The following is a 15,741-nucleotide window of genomic DNA, read 5'->3' on the forward strand; positions in this document are numbered from 1 at the left end:
TGACTACGGGCCTCACAAAATTTGATGATATGCCAGAGAATTTTAGGGCATGGCAGTCCTCATTCCTAAATGCAACACAAGGCTTAGGTTTATCATATAGTGAGGAGCTAGACCTCTTGGTGAAGTGGCTCGGTAAAGACTCGTCTGAACATGTAAAGAGGATCCGTGCTGTTTATGTCACCAAGCCCAAAGCTGCTCTACAACTGTCCTGGGACAGACTGCATGAATGCTATGGCGCACCAGAAATAATTGAAAATGCCCTGTTCAAAAGAGTGGACGATTTTCCCCGTCTGTCTGCTAGAGACAACACGAAGCTAAGATTGCTCAGTGATCTCCTCATGGAGCTATTAGCAGCCAAAAACGATGGATATCTTCCTGGCCTTGCATACCTCGACACGCCTCGTGGGATAAAGCCTATCGTGGAGAAGTTACCTTCAGGCCTGCAGGAGAAATGGCTCGGTGTAGGCTCAAAGTACAAGGAGCGCTACAGGACATCTTTCCCTCCCTTTTCGTTTTTTGTAGACTTTGTGTATGGCCAAGCCAAGGCTCGAAACGACCCAAACTTCAGCCTGTCCATCAGTAGCCAGCCGTACGGAAAAGGTGAGAAAGCTCCATTCAAGCCAAGTGAATTTAAGACTGCTGTATCTGTGCGCAAAACAGACGTGTCTGGTACCACTGATGCAAACACCTTAAACTCTACGGAAGATGGAAAGGAAAACAATGATCCGGCTCGTTATTGCCCTCTGCACAAGAAAACACACCCATTGGAAAAACTGCGGGGACAGATCCGCACCGCACTCTGGCGGCGACTGCGGGGACAGATCCGCACTCTGGCGGCGACTGCGGGGACAGATCCGCACCGCACTCTGGCGGCGACTGCGGGGACAGATCCGCACTCTGGCGGCGACTGCGGGGACAGATCCGCACTCTGGCGGCGACTGCGGGGACAGATCCGCACTCTGGCGGCGACTGCGGGGACAGATCCGCACTCTGGCGGCGACTGCGGGGACAGATCCGCACTCTGGCGGCGACTGCGGGGACAGATCCGCACTCTGGCGGCGACTGCGGGGACAGATCCGCACTCGGGCGGTGACTGCGGGGACAGATCCGCACTCGGGCGGCGTTATCGGGGACATATCCGCACTCGGGCGGTGACCTAGGGGACAGAGCCGCACTCGGGCGGTGACCTAGGGGACAGAGCCGCACTCGGGCGGTGACCTAGGGGACAGAGCCGCACTCGGGCGGTGACCTAGGGGACAGAGCCGCACTCTGGCGGTGACCTAGGGGACAGAGCCGCACTCTGGCGGTGACCTAGGGGACAGAGCCGCACTCTGGCGGTGACCTAGGGGACAGAGCCGCACTCTGGCGGCGACTTGGGGAACAGAACCGCGCTCGGACAGCGACTTGGGGAACACAACCGCACTGGGGCGGCGACTTGGGAAGTCTGTACCGCGATCGGCGGCCACTCACAAAGTCCGTACAGTGATCGGCGACATTCGGAAGGCGGGGCTCTGCGCGGCGGCAAGAGCCATCACGCGCCGCAGCAGTGGGAGTGGAGCCAGGGACGATCGCGGGTCCGACGCAGCTGGCTTGGATGTCTGGCGACGTTCGCGGGTCCTGCGACGCTGGGGTGGAGCCCGATGGCGGCCGTGAGTCTGATGACGCCGGGAGGCACTCCAACGGCGGCCGTGGGTCCGGCGTCGCGGCACCAGAGTCCGATGACGGTCGCAGAGGCGATGGTGCCAGGAGGAACTTCGATGGCGGCCGCGGGTCCGGCGTCGCGGGAGCGAAGTCCGATGACGCTCGCAGAGGCGATGGTGCCGGGAGGAACTCCGATGGCGGCCGCGGGTCCGGCGTCGCGGGAGCGAAGTCCGATGGCAGCTGCAAGCCCATGGCGCTGGAACAAGCTCGGACGACGATCGGGCGTCGCAGCGGGAGCTGGTGGTGGAGGGGGGTCCAAGCGCTGGTCGTTGTGATGGTCGGATCATTCTGTCAAGGTCGGGTGGAGCATGGAGCAGGACGACCAAGTGCAGCTTGGACCAGGGTTTATTGAAGCAACTCAAAATACAGACTCGGTAAACTGACATGACTTAAACAATAACTTGACTGACTGACCGGGACGTGGAACAAGAAGACAGCAGGACATGACGGCACCAAGACAGGACGACAACACCGAACGACAGCAACCAAAACCAAAACCAAAACCAATGACCAAAACCAATGACCCGACAGGGAGAGAGGGGCAGACAGGACTTTTATACAAGACAGGTAACGAGAGGCAGGTGGGAACAATCACACTAATCATGGGCACACAGGAGGGGAGGGGCGAGCACACAGACAGAAACCAAGACAACAGACACATAGTGGAGCAGTTGGGGACGAGACGTGACAGAGTGTGACAGCCAAAGACACAGCTCTGCGATGCACCCAGACACCTCTCTGCCTCCCGATCAATCGGCCCTTCCACAAATAGACACAGTGGCACAAGGCAATTCCCCACTCGAAGTGACGTCACGATGCACTAAAGTTTGTGGCAAGGGCAACCTCCCACGTTCATGCTCAAAGGTGTGCCTGGTGCGCGTCTTCCCTCGGGGACAGCCGGATCGCTCTGTCAAGATGTATGTCATACTTGACGATCAGAGCAACCGGATTATTTGTGTCGACAGGAGAGAGATTTGCTGCTACGATACCGACGTCGAGAATCTCTGAGGAGGAACAAAGCGTGAGGTCCTGCAAGGTGAGTCTGTTTGTTTGCGGCTGCTTGGTGTTGCGCAAGATGAAATGGCCTTTTTCTCGCTATCGTTCCTCTCGTCGATTCATCGTGAGGTGTCGCTTCAGTTTGTTCAGAGAGATGTTTGCTTCCGCGCCCGCAGGTCATCGAAACATTTTACGGCTACGACGAAGACGTGTTGGTGGACTCGGACGGATCGTCCTTGTCTTTTCACACCGACAGAACCCCCGACACGGAACCCGAAGAGGTAGCCCGCCATTTCTGCCAGCGTATTGGCGCCAAACATTCCTCTTCAGCCTGGAATCGGACTCGTCTTTGCGTCGCGGGTGCTTTGTCGCCGGTCTGACTGATTCTGGTACTAGTGCTGTGTTGCATTGGTGTGTGCATGAGGAGGCGGAGCTTCGCTACCGCCAGCTGACGCAAGAATATCAAGCGCTGCAACGAGCCTACGCTCTGCTAGCCCAGACCAGCGGAGGGGACTACGACGCCGAGAAGGAGATCAAGGTGGCGCCCCTTCCCGCAACCCCCGGCCGGGTCGCAGCCTCCCCGTTCTCACCCAGCCTCGGGTGTTCTCTGGTCTGAAAGGAGGAGGAGGAGCCTCCCTCCTCCTCCTTTCAGACCAGAGAAAAGCTGATGGTAGTGTCAAACGCACCTCTTTCAATAAGGTGCCCCCGGCTTCCCGGTAACGGGTTTGTCTTAGCCGGGTTCGGAGATTCGTCCGTAATCTAACCACCCGAGTTAAATTAACTCCACCGGAATCAATCTAATTTCTGTACGACGCCAATCCCTCTCAAGTCACCCTAAGCTCGAGCCGAGTAACTCAATTCGAGGCAAGACTTCGAAGTGACCGCATCGTATTGATGGCTCCCCGCTAATGTTTGAAGTTCTTATTATGTTACGGATATTTTTAGATGTCTTTGTTAAGACCTCAGGGATTCGTTTGTATAGCGCACCCTAGCACTAGTTTTGCCGAAGTAAATGTTGATATGGGTCCGTTCTACTTGGTCGCTCAAGCAGCGAGCCGACCAACTTGTTTATTCGAAAGAGAATCGAATTAATAAAAGTGTGACAATAATAGCATTTAAGGAGAAAATTAATGCACTTTACGTTATTAATTCTAACTTCTTATATGTAGATCTAGCACTTAACTGTCGGAGTGCTTCACCCCACTTGATTGCTTAAAAAGAATAACAACTTTCTTAAAACGAATAAAAATGTCTTACTCTATTTAGATTTGCCCAGTAATTAATTTGGAAGGCAAGTCTATTTTTCGATCGTGTCCTGTTTAACTTTTGACGCGGCCCGACAAAATTAAGAACTGGGCCGCGCCCGACGGACAATCGAAATACTTTTATCCTTCACCAACTCAAATAATCTATTTTAACCATCGTCGTTATTTTATTTAGAGGAAGTAAATTTTCAAACGAATTCACTTTTGACGAAATTCACTCTTCCCTTAAATATCTACGAAAGTTATTTAATTCTCTAACATATTCAGAGTTACTTTTTACGGGGCCCGTCAAAAGGGGAAACGGGCCTGCGCCCTTCAAATAATTAAATTACTTTCAGTTCTACACCAAACCAATAATCCGATTCAAACACTTCCGTTAATTTATTCAGACGAAGCAAACTTTCAAACGGATTGAAATTCACTCGTGTCTCAAATAACTACGAAAGTTATTCAATTCTCTAAAATTGTCTGATGTTACTTTTATTTATTACGGTCCTATGTTATACCATAATAACCCCCCGCACATTAATCAAATTGTCAAATCAACCCCGAACCATCGATTGTACATTCAGTACAAATCAGCGCACAACAAAGTAGATGAATATACACAACACATTTATTGAAGAAACATGAAATAGAATTACAAATCTTAATCACTCCAGAAACCGAACAATTTCACCCACTGATGCCCGTGTTAATAAAATCATTCAATCCCAGAACAATTTGATTGCAAAACACAGTTCATGAAAGAGGGAATCAATTTTTAGCCAAGCAAAGAAATCAAGAAGTAAAAATCACATTTGTGCTTCTCCAAACAATTTATGTCACGCCACTATTCTCATAGTGACGGGTCCCTTGATCGAATTGACTAACAATATTGCTTTAAGCTGTTACAGAATACATTTTTAGCCAAGCAAAGAAATCAAAAAGTAAAAATCACATTTGTGCGTCCATGCGTGACTCACAATCCGACACCGTGTTCCTGTTTTATTTCTATTTTAACTTGCTTAGCTTATTTTGGCCCTTTTTTGGTCTCATGTTTTGGTCTGGCGCCATCTTTTGGACAAATTTGGAATTTCAGCTCTGCCAATTTATTCCTGTGAACAATCCATATTTTACCATTTGCACCATCTCTTCCCCCCATGTTACATGACAGTAGAAATGGGTCACTATCAAAGCAGAGTAGCAGATCTGGAGTCAGCGCTGAAGCAACAAGGACAGGTAAGCTTATCAATGAGCACACCTTTTTCTCAGACAAAATAGCTACATTCTTCAGTCACTCATTCGTCTGGCATTACTGGACCAAACCCCCCCCCCGAACGTGGCTGGGAAAATGCGGAGAAAAGCAAATGTCATTTTCCAGTCAACCAAAGAATTTGGGGATGAAAATGACACAACATTCCAAAGCTGTCCACGCGTTTGTCTCTTCTAGAATGTCAAGTGGGTGGAGGAGAAGCAGCTGCTGCGTCAGAGCAATCAGCAGTTGGCCGAAAAGGTGACGGAAAGAAAGGCGCTGGGCGGAGTCGCTTGGCGTCACACCCGTCCGGAAGCCCCGCAGATGAGGTCTGACTGTCTTTTCAGGTCAGGCGGATGGAGGCGGAAGAAGCGCGTCTGAAAGAGCACATCCAGGATATCCGAGACCAAAACGAACTGCTTGAGTTCCGCATCCTGGAGCTGGAGGTGGGAAGACTCGCACAAGCGTGTTGAGGCCAGAGATGTGACGGACGGACGGACGGACGGACGGATGCATGCCTCTGCCTTTCAGGAGAGGGAGTGGCGCTCCCCCGTCTTGAAGTTTCTGCAAGTCCGTTTCCCAGACGGCCTCAGCCCTTTGCAGATCTACTGCGAGGCCGACGGCGTGAGCGTACGTAAGGCGTCCCTCGCAACCCTAACCTTAACCTGAGGTCCCAGAACACCTTACATTGCTCCTTGCGCCTTTCCCCAGGACATCGTCATCAGTGATCTGATGAAGAAGCTGGACATCCTGGGCGATAACGCCGTAAGTGTATGTCGAACTCCTTATGTTCGCACTCCACGAGACTCGGCGGCTCAAATGTGACTTTTGGAAGGCTTTGCGCTGAAAGAACCTTGTTGACGCTGTGCCTTTGGGCTCTTGCAGAATCTCACCAACGAGGAGCAGGTGGTCGTGATTCACGCCAGGACCCTTCCCACCCTAGCCGAGAAGGTAACGCGCACGTCCACGCACGCTCTCGCATTCTGCTTATGTGACAGCAGCCTTTCCTCAGTGGTTAGAATACATCAAAGTGATCAAGTCAGCACTTCAACAGAAGATGTTGGACATTGAAAGTGAGAAGGTAGACAGACACGCGACATCAGCCAAGGGGAACTCGGGGCAATGTGCCCCAACAATTCTGACCTTGAGCTGTGCTAGGATATGTTCTGCAACCAGAAGGGCTACCTGGATGAAGAGTTGGACTTCAGGAAGCGTTCCATGGACCAGGCTCATAAGGTAAGCTGCCCTCAAATCTCCCGCCGGACCACTGATGGACGAGGATTGCGGCCCAGAGGATCATGGAGCTGGAGGCCATGTTGTACGAGGCGCTACCGCAGCGGGACTGCCCCGCCACGGACGGCGAAAAAGCCAGCCACGCTGGCGTGAATGACGTGCTGACGGCGGATCAGAGACAAGAGCTTAGGAGCGCCGTGGACCAATGGAAGCGAGCCCTGATGTGGGAGTTGAGGGAGCGCGACGCTTGCATCCTCCAAGAGAGAATGGATCTGCTGCACAGCGCGCAACAGGTAAGGGCCCAAAGCCAGCCCGGCACTTACTTGCACGCTTACTGGCTTTTGAATGCCACTTTCCATTTGTCCGTCCTAGAGGAACAAAGAGCTGAAAGAATTCATCGAAGCTCAGAAGAGACAAATCAAACAATTGGAGGAGAAGTTTCTGTTTCTCTTTCTAGTCTTCTCCTTGGCCTTCATTCTGTGGCCCTAACACCAGCTGGTGAGTGAGCTCCAGCGGCACCGCACTCGACACCTCCGATACACTGCCAGCCGGTCTCAGACGTTGGCAGACGCTCCGATGCCGACGTATACCCCCCGCCACGGTGACAGAGGCACCGCGTCACACCGGCGCTCATCCAATCAGAAGGCAGGAAAGGCAAATTCACATGCAGGGCACTCTTGAACCAGAAGAGAGCGCCACAAAAAACGGTTGTTGCCCCAAACGCGCACTAAAAAGGGTCAGAATAACAAGAGTCCCACCGGCCAGCCGGGGCCACCCGTCCATCCATTTCTTCAGGGGGGGAAAAAATTGGAGTCACCGGTGAGTACATTTTGCATTTAGCTCTGCTTTTCTGCTTCTGTCTTCAAGTGTGTGGCATCCTGCGACCAAAGATTCAGCCAACCCCAAAGCGGTTGACCTCAACGTCCCACCACCATTCCTACCAGAGCAGGTGACGTGATGCTTTGGACATCCTTCCGTCTCAGATGCCCAAAAGTACTCTTTGCCACATCTGCGGCAATACGGTGTCTTTTCAAAGGTGCAAATAAATCCAGCGTGGGCGGAACACGCACGTCTTCGTTTTTTCCCGCTTTGTTTGTGTGACAGCTGTTGTGAAAATTTTATACAAATAAAGTTGTATAGTACAGGTTTGGCCAAGCCGCAACTCCCGAACCGCATGCGGCTCTTTTATGTTCATATCAACATTTGTGTGTGTGTGTGTGTGTGTGTGTGTGTAGGTGTGTGTGTGTGTGTGGGTGGGGGGGGGGGGGGGGGGGGGGTTGTGCGTGTTGGCTTCACTTGAGTTCAATTTAGTATTTTCGTCAAAAGCGCATGTGGTGAAATTCCACAAAGTAGGATGGGCAAACACATTCCAGTAAACTATTAGTGTCAATTGGGCTCTCGAAATGGCAGGGAAAAGATGCACAGCAAAACGAAAATATGTAGATGAACACAGGACGTTTTTATCAGAGTGGGAAAGTTTCCATTTTTTGTTGAACGTGATGGCAAAGCATTCTGCCTGATACGTCAGACCTCAGCGCATTTCAAAGATTCAAATCTTCAGCGCCATGCACTTCAGCTCACTCCATGCTAACATTGATCAGGCGTCGAACCCGCAACATCATGCTTAAGAGGTGGACATGCTAACCAGTGCGCCATTATGTCAACGCATAACAACTGTAAATCTACTAAACAAAACAGCTGTTGCTATATGACATCTGCCGCGTGTGGTCACGTGACAGACGTCACGTGATGGGCAGAACTTCCGCCGGAATTCAAATCCGCGGGGAGAGTTAACTTGTTTAAAAGGGAGTGGGCAGAAGAATTATTTAATTTATTTAAATCTATTTGGAGTGTGCGCCATTATGTCAATGCATAACAACTGTAAGTCTACTAAACAAAACAGCGGTTGCTATATGACGTCTGCCACGTCGTGGTCACGTGACGCGGACGTGACGTCGACGCCTACTTTACATCCCACCGATCACAGGACCCCTCGGCTGCATAACCGCGCCCCCTTCCCAACCAATCGGATTTGCTATACGCGAAAACTACGCCAATGGGCGGAACTTCCGCCAAGATTTAAATCCGTGGGCGTGGCTCGCAACAGGAAGTAGGAAAATGGCGATGTTGACAAAGACACAGCGGATGGTAACATACGACTAACAAGAGAAATATTTTTATTTTCTGCTTGCAACTGGACCGTCCAGAGCGTACACGGTAAGTACAACTAATCGTTTTTAAAAAGAAGTACTTTTGTTGCCCTGAAAAGCGAGTGAGTGTGGCGTTTGGGGGGAACGTCGAATTTCGACGATTCTTTCTGGTCAACGGTTGTAAATGATTGCGTTGATTAAAAAAGAAAACTTGATGTAACTCTACTTTTAACTGCCGTTTCAGATAAGCGGGTATTACGTCGCAGTCATGTGCCGCGGATATGACGTAATTGGCTGAACTTCCACCAAAATTCAAATCTGTTGGCGCGATGGCCGTGAGCCACTGAGCAACGACGAATATCAACAGAAATATCTTTATTTTCTGCTTGCAACTGGACCGTCTACAGCGTACACGGTAAGTAACACTCATTGTGTTTAAAGAGATTTACGTTTGTAATAGCAACGTGTAGCTGAGGCGCTAGCAGAAGTGTAGCCGCGTTGCGTTGTACGTGTGAATATTGGTCCAGGCGAAATGTTAATGTTTAATTTCATTCCTTTAGGTTCCACGGTGTTTGTTGGCTGCAAGTTTTCCACTGCAAGAAGAGGCTCGTATCATTGACCAGGAGCGAGCTACAATGGTGAGTATCCATAACATTTATGTTAAACACTTCCTATTTCATGTCTAACAGTACTTGATTTAACAAATAACCATACATAAATACAGTGTGGGCACTGAAGTTAACATATGTGATTATACTGCCTAATCTGTCACCGAGTATATTGTTGCAAAGTAATATAAGATCCAAAGTTGTAATTCAGAATAGTTTTCAAAAGAAGGCCATTAGAATTATATACAAGTCTGATTACCCTGAACATAACAACAAGCTATTAATTAAATCACAAATTCTTCAATTCAAAGATTTGGTAGATTATCAGAATAATAATGTCTAACAGTAATTGATTTAACACATCACGATAAGTAGATTGAGTGTGGGCACTCTCAAGTTAACATATGTGATTATACTGCCTAATCTGTTACAGAGTATGTTGTTGCCAAGTAATGTAGAATAGATCCAAAGTTGTAATCCAGAATAGTTTTGAAAAGGCCATTAGAATAATAAACAAATCTGATTACCTTGAACATAATAGTTAAGTGTTGAATATGTCCTATGAAGTCAAAATTGGGCACCATCATGTGGTGAAATTTGGAATTGCATCACATCCAATTTTGCCTGGGAACAAACAGATTAAATAAATCTTAGTCTTAAATAAGCCACTCCTTCTCAAACAAGTAAACTCTGCCCATTTTGCGCAGTAGATGTTCTGTTAATATCTAGTATTTATACAAAGTCATAATTTAAATTGCTTTCAACCTTAATTCATCGCTTCAACCAACATTACTCGCTCTTATTACCAACTTGTATCGATTTAACTAAGCGTTTAATACTTCCTATCAGGTCTCAAGTCAAGATTTGGCAAAATACAATTTCAGCAAATCCAATTTTGCCAGGCAACAAAAAGAGATTAAATAAACTAAATAAGTCTTCTTCCCATTAAATAAATCAGAAAAGTCTGTCTTGTAACCAGTCCTCTTCAAACAAGTAAAGTCTGCCCGTTTTGTGCTGTAGATTTTGTGTCTATGCCTAGTATTTATACAAAATCATAATTTAAACGACTTCATTCCTTCATTCACTTTGGAAATTTGGAATTGCAGCAAATCGAATTTTGCCAGGGAACAAAAATAGATCAATTAAACTAAATAGTGTCTTCTTCCCATTAAATAAATTAAAAAAGTCTGTCTTGTAACCAGTCCTTTTCAAACAAGTAAAGTCTGCCCATTTTGTGCCGTAGATTTTGTGTTTATGCCTAGTATTTATACAAAATCATAATTTAAAAGATTTCATTCCTTCATTCACTTTGGAAATTTGGAATTGCAGCACATCAAATTTTGCCTGGGAAGAAAAGTAGATTAAATAAATTTAATAAGTCTTACTACTTCCCAATAAATAAATTAAATACGTCTTACTTGTTCCCACTCCTTTTCAAAAAAGTAGTTTAAAACGAGGGCCCTTCACTCAACCTTTAACCTCAACCCCGCACGTCACATTGTGTTGTATCTGTGAATGTTGGTTGTGGCCAAATGATAGTTTTCTTTCATTCGTTTAGGTTCCAAGAAAACTTGATGTAACTCTACTTTTAACTGCCGTTTCAGATAAGCGGGTATTACGTCGCAGTCATGTGCCGCAGATATGACGTAATTGGCGGAACTTCCACCAAAATTCAAATCTGTTGGCGCGATGGCCGTGAGCCACTGAGCAACGACGAATATCAACAGAAACATCTTTATTTTCTGCTTGCAACTGGACCGTCTACAGCGTACACGGTAAGTAACACTCATTGTGTTTAAAGAGATTTACGTTTGTAATAGCAACGTGTAGCTGAGGCGCCAGCAGAAGTGTAGCCGCGTTGCGTTGTACGTGTGAATATTCGTCCAGGCGAAATGTTAATGTTTAATTTCATTCCTTTAGGTTTCACGGTGTTTGTTGGCTGCAAGTTTTCCACTGCAAGAAGAGGCTCGTATCATTGACCAGGAGCGAGCTACAATGGTGAGTAGCCATAACATTTATGTTAAACACTTCCTATTTCATGTCTAACAGTACTTGATTTAACAAATAACCATACATAAATACAGTGTGGGCACTGAAGTTAACATATGTGATTATACTGCCTAATCTGTCACCGAGTATATTGTTGCAAAGTAATATAAGATCCAAAGTTGTAATTCAGAATAGTTTTCAAAAGAAGGCCATTAGAATTATATACAAGTCTGATTACCCTGAACATAACAACAAGCTATTAATTAAATCACAAATTCTTCAATTCAAAGATTTGGTAGATTATCAGACAAATAATGTCTAACAGTAATTGATTTAACACATCACGATAAGTAGATTGAGTGTGGGCACTCTCAAGTTAACATATGTGATTATACTGCCTAATCTGTTACAGAGTATGTTGTTGCCAAGTAATGTAGAATAGATCCAAAGTAGTAATCCAGAATAGTTTTGAAAAGGCCATTAGAATAATAAACAAATCTGATTACCTTGAACATAATAACAAGCTAAGTGTTGAATATGTCCTATGAAGTCAAAATTTGGCACCATCATGTGGTGAAATTTGGAATTGCATCACATCCAATTTTGCCTGGGAACAAACAGATTAAATAAATCTTAGTCTTAAATAAGCCACTCCTTCTCAAACAAGTAAACTCTGCCCATTTTGCGCAGTAGATGTTCTGTTAATATCTAGTATTTATACAAAGTCATAATTTAAATTGCTTTTAACCTTCATTCATCGCTTCAACCAACATTACTCGCTCTTATTACCAACTTGTATCGATTTAACTGAGCGTTTAATACTTCCTATCAGGTCTCAAGTCAAGATTTGGCAAAATACAATTTCAGCAAATCCAATTTTGCCAGGCAACAAAAATAAATTAAATAAACTAAATAAGTCTTCTTCCCATTAAATAAATCAGAAAAGTCTGTCTTGTAACCAGTCCTCTTCAAACAAGTAAAGTCTGCCCGTTTTGTGCCGTAGATTTTGTGTCTATGCCTAGTATTTATACAAAATCATAATTTAAACGACTTCATTCCTTCATTCACTTTGGAAATTTGGAATTGCAGCAAATCGAATTTTGCCAGGGAACAAAAATAGATCAATTAAACTAAATAGTGTCTTCTTCCCATTAAATAAATTAAAAAAGTCTGTCTTGTAACCAGTCCTTTTCAAACAAGTAAAGTCTGCCCATTTTGTGCCGTAGATTTTGTGTTTATGCCTAGTATTTATACAAAATCATAATTTAAAAGATTTCATTCCTTCATTCACTTTGGAAATTTGGAATTGCAGCACATCAAATTTTGCCTGGGAAGAAAAGTAGATTAAATAAATTTAATAAGTCTTACTACTTCCCAATAAATAAATTAAATACGTCTTACTTGTTCCCACTCCTTTTCAAAAAAGTAGTTTAAAACGAGGGCCCTTCACTCAACCTTTAACCTCAACCCCGCACGTCACATTGTGTTGTATCTGTGAATGTTGGTTGTGGCCAAATGATAGTTTTCTTTCATTCGTTTAGGTTCCACGGTGTTTGTTGGCTATATGTTTTCCACTGTCAGAAGGATGAAAATACAAAGTACAACGCTTGGACGTGGGCGACGACGTCACCGGTGAATCCTTCCTTCCTATTTATTTACCTTCTAGGTGCTAGAGGCTAAGTGTTAGAAGCTAAGTGTTAGAGGCAACACAATACGAACAACACAACACAATACGAACAACTCAACACAATATGAACAACTCAACACAATATGAACAACACAACAAAATACGAACAACACAACACAATACTAACAACACAATACGAACAACACAACACATTACGAACAACACAACACAATACGAACAACACAACGATACCGCACTGAACTACACGATACCGCACTGAACAACACGATACCGCACTGAACAACACGATACCGCACTGAACAACACGATACCGCACTGAACAACACGATACCGCACTGAACAACACGATACCGCACTGAACAACACGATACCGCACTGAACAACACCATGCCGCACTGAACAACACCATGCCGCACCGAACAACACCATGCCGCACTGAACAACACCATGCCGCACTGAACAACACCATGCCGCACTGAACAACACCATGCCGCACTGAACAACATTATGCCGCACTGAACAACACCATGCCGCACTGAACAACACCATCCCGCAGCGAACAACACGATACCGCACTGAACAACACGATACCGCACTGAACAACACCATGCCGCACTGAACAACACCACGTCGCACCGATCAACACCATGCCGCACCGAACAACACCATGCCGCACTGAACAACACCATGCCGCACTGAACAACATTATGCAGCACTGAACAACATTATGCAGCACTGAACAACATTATGCCGCACTGAACAACATTATGCCGCACTGAACAACACCATGCTGCACTGAACAACACCATCCCGCACTGAACAACACCATCCCGCACTGAACAACATTATGCCGCACTGAACAACATTATGCCCCACTGAACAACATTATACCGCACTGAACAACATTATGCCGCACTGAACAACACCATGCCGCACTGAACAACACCATCCCGCACTGAACAACACCATCCCGCACTGAACAACACCACCCCGCACTGAACAACACCACGCCGCACTGAACAACACCATGCCGCACTGAACAACACCATGCCGCACTGAACAACACCATGCCGCACTGAACAACACCATCCCGCACTAAACAACACCATGCCGCACTGAACAACACCATGCCGCACTGAACAACACCATGCCGCACTGAACAACACCATGCCGCACTGAACAACACCATGCCGCACTGAACAACACCATGCCGCACTGAACAACATTATGCCGCACTGAACAACACCATGCCGCACTGAACAACACCATGCCGCACCGAACAACACGATACCGCACTGAATAACACGATACCGCACTGAACAACACCATGCCGCACTGAACAACACCATGCCGCACCGATCAACACCATGCCGCACCGAACAACACCATGCCGCACCGAACAACACCATGCCGCACTGAACAACACCATGCCGCACTGAACAACACCATGCCGCACTGAACAACACCATGCCGCACTGAACAACACCATGCCGCTCTGAACAACACCATGCCGCACTGAACAACACCATGCCGCACTGAACAACACCATCCCGCACTGAACAACACCATGCCGCACTGAACAACACCATGCCGCACTGAACAACACCATGCCGCACTTAACAACACCATGCCGCACTGAACAACACCATGCCGCACTGAACAACAACATGCCGCACTGAACAACAACATGCCGCACTGAACAACACGACGCCGCACTGAACAACACTACGCCGCACAGAACAACACGACGCCGCACAGAATAACACAATACCGCACAGAACAACACCATGCCGCACAAACAGTTTTAGATAATATTACGTCGCAGTCATGCGACGCGGACATGACGTCAATAGGCGGAACTCACGGCAAAATTATAATCCGTGGGCGTGGCTTGCAACAGGAAGTAGGAAAGCGGCAATGCTGGCAAACAAGACACAGCGGTTAGTAACACGACGACTAACAAGACAAATATTTTTGTTTTCAGCTTGCAACTTGACCGTCTAGAGCGTACAAGGTAATTACAACTCATTGTTTTGAAAAATATGTTTTTTTGTAGCCCTGAAAAGCGAGGGAGTGTGGCATTTGGGAGGAACGTCGAACTCGGCGTCTGCTTCCAGCCACAGACGCCAAATTTCGACGATTATTTCGACTGGTCAACGTTTGTAAATTATTGCGTTGATTAAAAACTTTATTTAACTCTACTCTTAACTTTGCCGTTTCAGATATGCGGGTATTACACCGCGGAAATGACGTCAATAGGCTGAACTCTCGCCAAAATTCAAATCTGTGGGCGCAATGGCCTTGAGCGAGACAACGGATACAAACACGACGATTATCAACAGAAATATCTTTATTTTCTGCTTGCAAGTGGACCGTCTAGAGCGTACACGGTAAGTACAACTCATTGTGTTTAAAAAGATTTACGTTTGTGTAGTTTGCGTTGCGTTGTATCTGTGAATGTTGGTTGAGGCTAAATGTTAATGTTTAATTTCCTTCCTTTAGGTTCCACGGTGTTTGTTGGCTGTATGTTTTCCACTGCAAAAAGAGGCTCGTATCATTGACCAGCAGGAGCTACAATGGTGAGTACCCCTTTCGTCGTCCATTTATGTTAAACACTTCCTATTTCATGTCTAACAGTACTCGATTTAACAAATAACCATAAATAAATACAGTGTGGGCAGTCAATTTAACATATGTGATTATCCTGCCTAATATGTTTATCACAAATATGTCACTAATCACTAATGTGTTTATTTGTTTATCACAACACCTTTGGACCTTCAGCAATCGATTATTTCCCTTCATCTACATAGAGACAGAACGATGGTGTCTTAAACATCTCATTAATTTCACCAAATAACTTCACGCAGGTGGATAACGGCCGTCTCGGTCACGCTATGTTGCGTGATGCAGTTTT

General features: G+C 46.3%; 2 long non-coding RNA genes across 2 annotated transcripts; both read left to right on the forward strand.

The window, feature by feature from the left end:
• The first annotated feature begins 8,534 nt into the window (after positions 1-8,534).
• Positions 8,535-9,267, forward strand: LOC137840842 (uncharacterized). Its single transcript, XR_011087953.1, has 3 exons — positions 8,535-8,646; positions 8,824-8,994; positions 9,140-9,267. It is a non-coding gene; the product is annotated as an uncharacterized lncRNA (long non-coding RNA).
• Positions 9,268-11,087: 1,820 nt separating this feature from the next.
• On the forward strand, positions 11,088-15,205 carry LOC137840841 (uncharacterized). Its single transcript, XR_011087949.1, has 4 exons — positions 11,088-11,185; positions 12,718-12,808; positions 14,809-14,838; positions 15,047-15,205. It is a non-coding gene; the product is annotated as an uncharacterized lncRNA (long non-coding RNA).
• Positions 15,206-15,741: the final 536 nt, after the last annotated feature.

This window comes from Syngnathus scovelli, chromosome 13 (assembly GCF_024217435.2).
Source record: "Syngnathus scovelli strain Florida chromosome 13, RoL_Ssco_1.2, whole genome shotgun sequence".
NCBI classification, from domain to species: domain Eukaryota; kingdom Metazoa; phylum Chordata; class Actinopteri; order Syngnathiformes; family Syngnathidae; genus Syngnathus; species Syngnathus scovelli.